The sequence below is a fragment of the Lathyrus oleraceus genome, chromosome 3, assembly GCF_024323335.1.
Source record: "Lathyrus oleraceus cultivar Zhongwan6 chromosome 3, CAAS_Psat_ZW6_1.0, whole genome shotgun sequence".
Classification (NCBI taxonomy): domain Eukaryota; kingdom Viridiplantae; phylum Streptophyta; class Magnoliopsida; order Fabales; family Fabaceae; genus Lathyrus; species Lathyrus oleraceus.
This window is the reverse complement of record NC_066581.1, coordinates 202389194-202401769: the sequence shown is the minus strand read 5'-3', so window position 1 is coordinate 202401769 and position 12576 is coordinate 202389194.

The following is a 12576-nucleotide window of genomic DNA, read 5'->3' as shown; positions in this document are numbered from 1 at the left end:
ATCATGCTTGTCTAAAACTCTTAGCTCATATCAGAAACTAAAACAAAAATTTAAAGCAATAAAAGGCTGCCTTGAAGAAAAATTTGAAGAATGTGGCAAGCTTGAGATAACAATTCTAGAACTAAAAGATGAAAACAAAGTTTTGACATCACTAAGAGATGCAGCAAAGAAAAATTGTTTAAAACTGGAAGAAGCGCTATCTCAAGCTCCACAAACGTCAAACACGATAATTTATAAATACGAAAAAGCCTTTCAAAAGTTTCTGAAAAATGGGATAGGAAGGAGTGTAATGGCATCCATGATTTATGGAGTCATTCAGAACAATAGAAAAGGAATTGGATATGATCCTAAGGAAGATAAAACTTCTACTAGTGATCAACCTAAATCTCCATTTTCATATCACTATACACACACACAAGAGCAAAAATTTGATAATGCTAGAAAACCCAAAGTGATAAGAAACTCTGGGAAAACTAATCATAAAGGACCCAAGAGTCCAGGTACCATGACTGGTGTTTGAACTTTGCAGATATCTTATGCAGCAAAGTTCAAACACCAGTCATGGTACCTGGACTCTGGATGCTCGCGACACATGACGGGAAGAAAGTCTATGTTCCAAAGCCTGGAACTTAAAGACGTTGGATTCGTAGGCTTCGGAGGAGATCAGAAAGGAAGGATCAGAGGCTCCGGAACTATTGGTAATGGTACTCTTCCCTCTATATCTGATGTCCTTTACGTAGAAGGATTAATGCATAATCTGTTATCCATAAGTCAATTAAGTGATAACGGTTATGATGTAATCTTTAATCAAAAAACATGTAAAGCCATAAATCAAAACAACGGTTATGTCCTATTCACAGGCAAGAGGAAAAACAATTATTTATAAAATAAATATTTCTGATTTAAAAGAACAAAATGTGAAGTGTTTGATGTCTGTTCACGAAGAGCAATGGGTATGGCATAGACGCTTGGGCCACATTAGTATGAGGAAATTATCCCAGCTAAATAAACTCGAGTTAGTCAGAGGCCTACCTAAGCTGAAGTTCTCTTCAAATGCTCTATGTGAAGCATGTCAGAAAGGAAAATTTTCAAAAACATCTTTCAAAAAGAAAACTATTGTTACTACCTCTAAGCCTCTAGAACTTCTTCACATTGATCTATTTGGTCCTGTGAAAACAGCATCAGTCAATGGAAAGAAGTATGGACTAGTCATTGTTGATGATTTCAGTCGCTGGACATGGGTGAAATTCCTAAGGCACAAGAGTGAGTCTCACTCTGTATTCACTAGCTTCTGTTCCAAAGTGCAAAAAGAATTTGACTCTAAAATCATAAGAGTAAGAAGTGATCATGGTGGGGAATTTGAAAACAAATTTTTTGAGGAATTATTTGACTCTAATGGAATATCCCATGATTTCTCCTGCCCTAGAACTCCATAACAAAATGGAGTTGTAGAGAGGAAGAATAGGACACTCCAAGAGATGGCCAGAACCATGATCAATGAAACCAATGTGGCTAAGCACTTTTGGGCCGAAGCTGTAAATACAGCATGTTATATTCATAATAGAATCTCCATAAGACCTATTCTGGAAAAGACTCCCTATGAACTGTGTAAAGGAAGAAAACCAAACATTTCATATTTTCATCCTTTTGGATGTTCCTGCTTTATTTTAAACACGAAAGAACATCTGAACAAGTTTGATTCCAAAGCACAGAAAGGTATTATGTTAGGATACTCAGAACGCTCTAAAGGCTACAGAGTATACAATACAGAAACCAAAATTATGGAAGAATCAATTCATGTCGGATTTGACGATAAGCTTGACCCTGGAAAGTCAAAGCTAGTTGAGAATTTTGCAGATTTGGAAATCACTCTTGCAGGATCTGACAAAGCTCCAAAAGCAACTACCATTCAAAATCCTGAAGAAATTAACCTTCCATTAATCCCAAAGAAAGCTAAAAGTCGCCTCATCGTATCTGAAGAGTTGATTCTGGGTAACAAGGACGAACCTGTCAGAACCAGATCTACCTTCAAGACCTCTGAAGAAACTCCTCTGGGACTAGTATCTCTGATCGAGCCTATGTCCTGTGACGAGGCACTTCAAGATAACGACTGGGTTCTAGCCATGCAAGAAGAGCTAGATCAATTCACAAAGAACGATGTATGGGATCTTGTTCCTAAGCCCATAAGCACTCACGTCATCGGAACCAGATGGGTATTCAGAAACAAGCTGAATGAGAAAGGAGAAGTCGTCAGAAACAAAGGTCGACTGGTGGCTCAAGGTTACAATCAACAAGAAGGTATTGACTACAATGAAACCTTTGCTCCAGTCGCCAGGCAGAATTTGAAATGAGCTTAATGCAAGAACTAAAGTTCTTTCTGGGAATTCAAATTAACCAAACTTCAGAAGTCACGTACGTTCATCAAAGCAAATACATAAAAGATGTTCTGAAGAAATTTGACATGGCTGAATGTAACTCTGCAAAGACTCCCATGCATCCAACATGCATTCTGGAAAAGGAAGAAGTCAGTAAAAAGGTTTGTCAGAAGCTCTATCGTGGTATGATAGGCTCCCTTCTCTATCTGACTGCTACTCGACCTGATATTCTCTTCAGCGTTTGTCTCTGTGCTAGATTCCAATCAGATCCTAGAGAAACTCACTTAACTGCAGTTAAGAGAATTCTCAAATATCTGAAAGGAACTCCTAACCTGGGCCTGATGTATGAGAAAACATCAGAGTATAGACTTTCTGGTTATTGTGATGCAGATTACGCAGGAGATAGACTGGAACGAAAAAGCACATCTGGAAATTGTCAGCTCTTGGGAAACAATCTGATATCCTGGGCAAGCAAAAGGCAATCAACTATCGCCCTGTCCACGGTAGAAGCAGAATACATCTCAGCATCACTGTGCACTACTCAGATGCTCTGGATGAAAAATCAGTTAGAAGATCTGCAAATCTTCGAGAGTAACATTCCTATCTTTTGTGATAATACTGCTTCCATTTGCTTAAGTAAGAATCCCATTTTGCACTCCAGAGCTAAGCACATTGAAATAAAACATCATTTTATCAGAGACTATGTTCAAAAAGGGATAGTAACATTGAAGTTCATTGATATAGATCATCAATGGGCAGATATCTTCACTAAACCCTTAGCTGAAGATAGATTCCTCTTTATCTTAGAAAATCTGAACATTCAAAATTGCCCTGAATAAAATGTGCCTCTGAGGTGGTTAAATGAGACTCTGACATAAAACAAATGGATTCTGCCTCTGACTCTGATACTTCTACCCAGTTCGAAGTTATCTGAGTTGGAAATCTCCAGGAACCAATCGTTTGGTATTCCTGAAGATCAGATAAATCAACACGTGGAGTGACTTGCGTCTAACGTTGGAACTTGTAGACAGCTGTCCAACAGTTATCAAAGAACAGATTCTTGAGATCTCCTCGAGCAGTGTGCAAACTGTTGGGATTAGACATCATTTATGAGCTATAATCATTTCTCCCTCTAAACGTGCTAACTTGGTTTTTGTGCTAAAACTCTGATTTTTGTGTCGTTTTGCATGCGCCCAAATTGGGTATTTAAACACTCTTTTCTCACTTTGCACACATTTCACTCTCACTCACTCTTTAAACCCCAGTTCTCTCAAGGCATTTCTGCAAGCAGATCATCTTCATCTCAGTTTTTTTATCAACACCATAGATACTCAACAACAATCTGTGTTCAACTACTCTCAGCAAATGGATTCTAGCAACCCAGCCCACAACACAAGCAACCCTACTCCAACGGTTACAGGCGTAGTTACAACACCAGTCTACAGGGAGCCTCACATTCTTGATCGTGAGCCCCATATTCATCTTGCAACGCCTTTTGACAAACTGGAAGTGATGTGTGAATCCCTGGTGGATTTTGATAACATGAGAAGAAATGGCGTAGACCTCACTGAAGAACTTCGCAAACAAGGTTGGGGAAACTATTTTCAACGCCTCTACGATCCAGTTTACCCAAATCTCATTAAAGAATTCTGGAGATTTGCTGATGCTGACGATCACTTCATCGTCTCCTATGTTCTGGGAGTAAAGATGGTGATAACTGAGAAGTCCATCACTGCTCTTCTAAACATGGAGAAAGATGGAGGCAGAAGAATTTACAACATCAATCCTAGGGCGAAATACATATCTCAAGAAATCAACCCAACTATCTTCAAACAAATTGCAGAAGACAAACCCTCAAAGAACAAGGAATTACTTCAGAACCTCCGGGTTTGGCTGAAAATCATTCTGGGTATAATCCATCATCGCCCAGCGTCAAACTCATCAGATTACATCAATACAGATCAGAAATGTATTCTGTACTGCATTCATAAAGGTCTGAAGCTATGCCTCCAAACACTTCTCTTCAAATACCTCAGAGATTCTGTACGAGAAACCAGAAATCACATGAAGACCAGAACTTACATTCCTCTGGGGAGACTCATCTCAGATGTACTGATAGAAAGTGGTCTCGTGGACCATCTGGTAAAGCTCAGGCTAATAGACGACATGGCAATAGACACTGGAAAGCCTCTAAACTCCAGGAATCTGAAGAGCATGGGAATTCTGGAGAAGGTCAACGTTAGACCTACTCTAGACACCTCTTGGGAAGCCTTAAAAGATCAGAGGAAAATTCCCCATGGTCTCTATCTGTTCTCCAAGGAAGAACCCAAAGAGGCAATCCTGCACTATCTCCAACGTCTGAAGGATGAAGGAGTGGATATCTCAGAATTCAGGTTGAGCGAACTACCAGATAAAGCTCTCAACTTCGTAAGACATAAAAGAGGTCCCTCTGAGAAGACATCACAGGCGAAGAAAGCCAAGCTAGGAGAAACCTCTGAATCAAGACCTCCAGCACCTCTGCTTGAGTCCTCTGGTAAGTCTGCCTCTCCTGCTCCTTCTGTACAACAACTTGCTTCTTCTATTCCCCTACCAACACCTCTTTACACCCCATCTAAAACCCCTCCTTCAACGACCAGAACATCTCAACCACTCCCAAAATTTAACCTCGACAATACCTCCCTACCCCTATCTGAAGCTGAACAAATGAATGAAACCACCTCCTCATCTTCAGCCCCAGAATCACCTCCTTACTGTATCATCTCATCTGACACAGAATTCTCTGACCCCGCTTCTCCCACTTTATCCCAACTTCAGACTCAAAACCTTGCCTCACAACAACCACAACAACCTCCACCGGAACCTGAAGTAACCTCACCACCACCCACAGAACAACCAACCATCACTCCATCTGACGTTCAACCCTATGACTCCAACACCTCTGACCTTACCCCTCCAAACACTTCCGCTAAACGTCAAACTCTCAACCTAAGCCCTCCCACTTCCTCACCTCTACCATCTGAACCTGAACACTCCCTGCCAACCCTAGAAGAGGCAATTATGCTGTTTGCAGGAGCATCAGTGGAAAAGGTTAAGTCTCTGACCATCAACTCTGGCATCAGTGATGATCCTGCCTCAGTTAGGACACACTGGAACAGAGTCATTGGCTGAATGACATCTGAGGCCTTTAAGCTGAAGAACCTCTCTGAGCAAGTCAGAAACGACTTTATCAGAGACGCTGAGGTAAGACAACAGGAGCGCTTAGCCAGAGAAGCTGAGGAAGAAGACAGAAGGGAAGCAGAAGAAAGAGCAAGACAAGAAGAACTTCAAAGGGTAAGGGAAGCTGAAGCCAAAGCTCCAGCCGATGATGATGCTGCTGCTGAAGCTGAAGCTAAAGCCGCTGCTGAAGCTGAAGCTCTCCGTACTGCAGAACAGAATGCTCTGACTCAGGGGGAGTCCTCTACTTTTGCCCCTCTGGTTCTCAAGACCCTTGAGGAGCTTCAGAAAGAGCAGAAGGAAGTCCGAGCCAGATTGGATCAACAAGACACAGTCAACGCCAACATCCAGAATCTGCTGACCCAACTGCTTCGGAGGATGCCTCCTCCTCCCAACCCTTAGGCACCTAGGATTTTTTTCTTGCTTGTTGCCCTTCTTTTTCTGTTTTGTCTCTGATGTTTTTGCTCTTATCTGGAATTATATATATATATATTTTCTTCCTGCTTATTATTTTCACTAAGTCTTTTTGATTTTGACAAAAAGGGGGAGAAATCAAACAACTCTGATGAAAAATTGCCTAAATCCTTAAGTACTCTGCAAACATATTATTCAATAAAAATCTATCTAACACTCTCTGACTTAGAAAGTTGCATAAAGGTATTGTAGCACCTCAAATTTGCACCCCCCACTCATGCATTCATTTCATTTTTTTTTAGGTCACTAACATTACATTAACATAGCATCTTGCATTGCATCATTGCATTCAGCATTGGCATCATGAGGATTCACCAGTGCAAGAGACAAAGCATTTCCTTGAGATGAAGGCCCTATGGTTGTTCTAGAAATCTTATATGAACTAAGGTTCATTGTGAAGCAATTGTACCAAGTGTTGAAGGTTCAAAAGTCATCAGTGCAGTTTCAGGTCATCTGGGGCCCATAAAAGTCAACTAAAAGTCAACTGAGGGCTAGGAGGTGGTGAAATGGTTTGAGACACTTCATTCATGTCCAAGAGAGGTTTATTCATCATGTCAAACACTTATCTTGAAGGATTTGAAGCCATATCAAAAGTTTCCAAAAATGGAAAGTGACTTGTAATTTCAAGTTTCCAAAAATGGCAAGTTTTTAGACCACTTTCAACTTGACTTTCCAACATCAAATAAGCTTCAAATGAAATTTTGTCCAACATGAAAGTTGAAGATCTTTCTCTCCCATTTCCAAAAAGTCCAAGATCATGAGCATCTGATGAATGGTTGAGGAGTTATGAGCAAATGATCACCAAGTTTGCATGAAACTTCAAAAGGCCATAACTTTTGACTCATAACTCCAAATTGAGTGCCTATTTTTTCATATTTCTTCTCATGACATATATTTTCCAAAAACAACATTGCATTGCATGAAAGTTGTTCACATAATCATTTGGACATGCATGTGATTTTTGGAGGGAAAATCATGAATTTAAAATTGGTGCATCACATGAGCTTTTTGATCATTCCATGGTGTTCATAAGTGGATTTTAAGTGTAATTGAATGGTAAAGTGGTATTGTTCACGTTCATGTTGCATGCATGGGGTGAATTTTCCAAATTTGCACTACACCTCATTTTGCATTAAAATTTCATTAGCCATGCCTAAGTGTAATTAACAATGTGATTAAGGAAGCATATAAAAGGCTAATCATAACAGAAATTTTCAGTTTCATTCATTCTAGATCTAGATCCAAGTTTTCCCTCCAATATTGCTCTCAATCAAAATTCAAAAATTCTTCAAGTAACACATGATTTTTATTGCATATTCTTGCTCCTGGATCAGCATTTGGTAGGATTCAAGCTCTTGATTGAAGAATTTGGTGAAGAATCAAGGTGTGCAAGCTCAAGAACATGAAGATGGAAGTGGCAAATTAATCAAGATCTAGTTCGTTTCAAGCTTCAATTTCTACATCAGATTTCATAACAAGGTTGATAGAAGAGATTTGGACACAGCTAGGCCTTCAAATCCACTGATGCCATTGATTGATCTTCAAGAGGTGTGGAATTCGATCCTCGTAATTCATGATTTTATGCATATGTTTAGATAGATCTGTGATTGCTGAGCATGCTGATGCTTTTAGAATTAAAAATGGTGCAATATTCATGGAGATATGTTAGTTTAAAGTTTTGGATGTGAAAATGTTTTCCTTCGATTCTCATTATTCATGGATTGTTAGGAGTAATTGATGATAGATTTGGAACCTACATGTGATAAGCTTTCGATTAGTGTACTGGTTTGTGAAATCTGGAAAAAAATTGTGTGAAGTTACTGTAGCAACCACCGTCTTCACGAAGAAGACGGTGGAAACCACCATGGCCGCCGCCGTCTGCAATTGATTGAGGCGCTAGGGTTTTTATCCCAGTCAGCTGCCACGCCATGCCTATTGGCCAATTAATTGGATACGCTTCTGTTGACTAGTCCACATGTGCTTGGACTTTGCTGATGCTGGCGCCACATCAGTTAATTGAAACGACTGTGTTTCAATTCTCCGCGCACAAACTCCATTCGATTCCCACTGGATGCACTTTTGTGATTTCATTTCTTTTCCAGCGCATTTTTAGTATATACCTAGTTCGATTCCAGCCTCTTCCACTTTTTCAAATTGCTCAACCATTTTTACATTTCCCTCCATTTCATCATATATTTTCTTCATTAATTCATATATTTTCATGTCAACTTAGAAAATTCATAACAATTTGAAAATACATCCAAATCACCTCCATTTTTTTGCTATATGATCATCTTGATGTGCTTTATTTTTTTGATATGAATTTCCTGATTTTATCATTTCTGGATTTTTAAATGTGATTGATTCTTTGGACATGTATGCAAATGTGACATGCTTCATTCATTCTATTGTGAAATGCTCATACATTGCCCAATTAATGTGAAATTTGGTATGCTGATTCCCAACATGTTGCATGATTTTTGAGGCTTGGTTATGCAATTGTATCATTTTTCATTTCTGTTTTAGACACATGATTGCATGGTGTGATAATGTGTGTCACACAATTTGATGTCATACTTGTTCATTTTCATTGCCTCATCAAATGAGCTTCTCTGATTATAATTTTTGGTATGATGACTGTGTTTAACATGTTGATTGCTCATAAAAAATTTCATGATTGTTTGAGTCATTTCTGTTTTAATATGGAATTTTGATTCTTGATGACCAATTGTGTGCCTTGAAATTGCCTTTGCCATATTTTGCTCATGAGATGACTTTGCTTAATGCTTTAGGTTTGGTCCTTTTTAGGACATGCTCTTGATTGAATAAATGAGCTTTATGTTGAATATTGGTTGCTGTTTGACTTTTTGCCTTACCTTTGACCCTAGCCTTGGTGCTAGTGGTTTGTACTCACTTTCTAAGCTTTGTATTTCAGGTTCAAGCTTCTAATCTTAATGATTGATGTAATCTCATTTCATGAGATGCAAATTACTTTGTGCACTAATCCTTTATGTTGTAGGTTCATGGGGTGTGGTGGAATCATTTGAATTCTTGAGTCATAAAGCTTGACTTGTGTGCCTATTGAGTTGTAACACTATGATTGACTGATGGGTTGTTTGTCTGAACATAGTACTAATTGTTTAGCTTTTCTCACAGGTACTTTAGTAGCTTTAACTCACTGCTTGAGTTGCTTTGCTTTGCTTGTGGTTGGCATACCACTTAGGTAATCCCTCTAACTCCATGTAGTTTGGAAGCCCAGTCGTTTCTTTTGGTAGGCACCTGTCTGAAGCCCTCCTTAAGAGGCCATGTTCTTGATTGTTTATTTTTGTGCCATGTACTTAAAGACCTCCTAAGGGAAGAGGCAATTGGCAGATAGAAGGGACTAGCAGTCAGTCCCCTTCTATTCAGTTGAGTCTTTCATCTTGCTCGCACTACGTGCTGATGCATTTTGAATAAACACCCAAGATCTTGTATATAGAGTCAGTCAAGTGGAGTAGAGTCCCACATTCTGGACTCCCACGCTCTCATTGATTGAAGCTCACTCAGGCCCGGGTTAAGAGCTATGAGGTCTTACCCTCATTACCTTTCATCTGCTCACCCTGACGGTCAATGTCAGTGGTTAAGAGCCATCAGATACCCTTCCAGCCGGCTTGTTTGTCGAGGTTGATATGACCCCTTGACTAAAGCCTCACCCTTGATGTTTAAGCCCCTTGTTGGTGTGTTTACTTCATGCTGTATGTTTTGTGTGGTGTGATTGTATCCCCATAGGATTGCTAGACTTCGCATAGTCTCGTTTGCATGTCAACTAAGGTAGCACGGTTCCTTCGTCTAGGACTTCCTTTCTTGCGTGAGCTTTCCTAAAACACAAACCAACTTTATCTTCCCTTAAGGACACGTTAACTCCTTCTACTACAGGTGAGTAAGTCTCCAAAGGTCGAGCATCTGGTAGATTGCGTAGTAACGTCGTTCACTTAAAAAACACAAAACCAACAGAAATAGTTTAGCCGAACTACGGCAACTCTGATTCTCAAGTCCAGATGAGATACGTAGGCACGAGATGCGATGTCTTGTCGAGTTTGACTGACAACTAACTTTGATCCTTTTCTCTCGCCCCCGTTGCGATTGAGACCTTCCTTTTCTCTTGCCCTAGTTGCAATCGAGACCCTTCTGCTTTGTGCGTTTGTCTGGAGTCTGATGTAAGCCCAGCGATTGGCCTTCGGTTTCCTGTTTCCTGTTGGTTGTTTGTCTGGAGTCTGATGTAAGTCCAGCGATTGGCATTCGGTTTCCTGTTTGCGTTTCTTTGTCTGGAGTCTGATGTAAGTCCAACGATTGGCATTCGGTTTCCTGTTCGCGTTTCTTTGTTCGGAGTCGGATGTAAGGCCAGCGATTGGTATTCCGTCTCCTATTTGCGTTTGTTTGTTCGGAGTCGGATGTAAGTCCAGCGATTGGCATTTCGTTTTTGGTTGTGTGTTCGTTTTGGCGTCTCAGCGTCTCCTTTCAGTGTTTTGTTTCGGCGTGCATTAGCCGAGCTACGAGTGCTCTGATTCTTACTCTGGTTAGAGAAGATACGTATGCATAGGGTGCGACATCCTAGCGAGCATGTTCCCCTTACCCCCGAACTACGTCGACTCTGATGTTTGTTTCTGACAAACTACATAGGCCCAGGATGCGACATCCTGCCGAGTCCGCTTCTTCCGTCTTTCCTGTGTTTCATTCCAGTGTGTGTGCATTCTTTTCGAGCAGTTATTCAACAACCTTATTCTATTCTTTCTGAGCGTGGATCCCGTCGAGTACGACGGACGTGAGGGGGTGCTAATACCTTCCCCTTGCGTAACCGACTCCCGATCCTTGCAATCTCTGGTCGTAAGACCATTTCCTTTCCAGGTTTAGTTCGAGCGTTTCCTTTCCCTCCTTTGGGATAAATAACGCACGGTGGCGGCTCTGTGTCTTTTCCCGCCGGTTATTTTTCGCGAATGCGACAGCTGGCGACTCTGCTGGGGAGAAAGAGAAGTTGACCTCTTGCTGGTCCATCTTCCCTAAGCGAGTCAATCCTAGCGCTCTCTAGGATAGTTTTGGTTGCTTTTACTGCTTTATTTATTGCATTTATTATTATGCTATGACTGTATATATTTGCATATATGTTTGCATGCATCATATTATCATTGTGCTGGCTGTGTATCTGTTTCTCTGTTGGGTGGGATTCCAAAGAGGTAAAAGGCCCAATACCCAGGCTATGAGTGAACTCTATGACACCTAGAAATAGAGTGATTCATGGGAAGCGAGTGGTATGGCGCCACTTAGCGGAACATGATATCACGAGCAGTTCAGATTCTGATGGGGTATTATCGTTGCATACACCTGGTGTGCATATGATGATATTCTTGAAAGGGTTGTTTATCCTGCGTTTCTCTCGACCTTACCCTGACCTAGATGATACCCGTGAGTGGGGCGGGAATGAATCATTTGCAGGTACTGATGGTGACTATGGCTCAGATGGATTAATGGATTTATTTCTGACACGCCGGAATTCTGTCTATGGTACTTATCAGCGGGTTCCGTTTCTTTCGGATCCCCGGGTTGAATCCAAGGGTACTTGTTCAGAGGATTTTGTCGTCATCCATTTAGTGGATTTCTTGTGATGAGAGTGATATATCCCCGGGTTCCGTTTATTTCAGAACCTCATAAGTTGGATTTATGGTTACTCAGGCCCTCAGATGACTGTAATCAGTTCAGAGACCGGTCCAGTATAGTTGATCCTCAGATGGCTTGGAGGATGCACAGTGACTTGCCTTCATGCATTTGCATCATTCCCATTTCACATTCATCTGCATCCAACCCATGTCTATCCGTACTCAGGGTCCACTTTTGATTAAGATTCTGGTTGAGAGACATATTAATGTCAGAATGTTATTGTCAAATTATTATCTGTCTCGATGAAGTTAGAATCAAAAGGCAGAGTTTTCCTCATACGGATAGACATTGCATTCATGTGTGAGTCATATTAACCTGTTTGCTGTTTTGTAGGTGTCAGTATCTAACCAGGTGCGCATAGCTCTTCCGCTCAGGTATCCTTCCAGACTCAACAAATCCAAGCTGATGGATCCACCCAACACCGACATTCTCGAATTGAAAGAGATGATGAGGGAGTTGTTCAATGTCGTGCAAGGGCTCGTCTTGGGGCAGAAAGCAATCTCCGAGAGGTTGGAGAGGATTGAAAACTGGATGATAATGGAGAAAATTCAGGGAAATGCTCCGTCATCTGGAGTAAAGAAGCCCTATGGTAAGGGTCAGCACAAGAAGGAGGTTGAATCAAATGATGTGCATACCAGAAAGGAACATGGTAGAGATCGTTACCACCTGTATGCTGCTACCGTGACCACTCCTGCTAGTAATCAGTCTGTCCAACAGCAACAACAGCCACCTCAACAGAGAGCACAGAAAGCTGGGTGCCAAGTGAAGAAGGGGACGACGGATCGTCAGTTTGACAAGCCACCCGTGACTTATACCCTTCTGT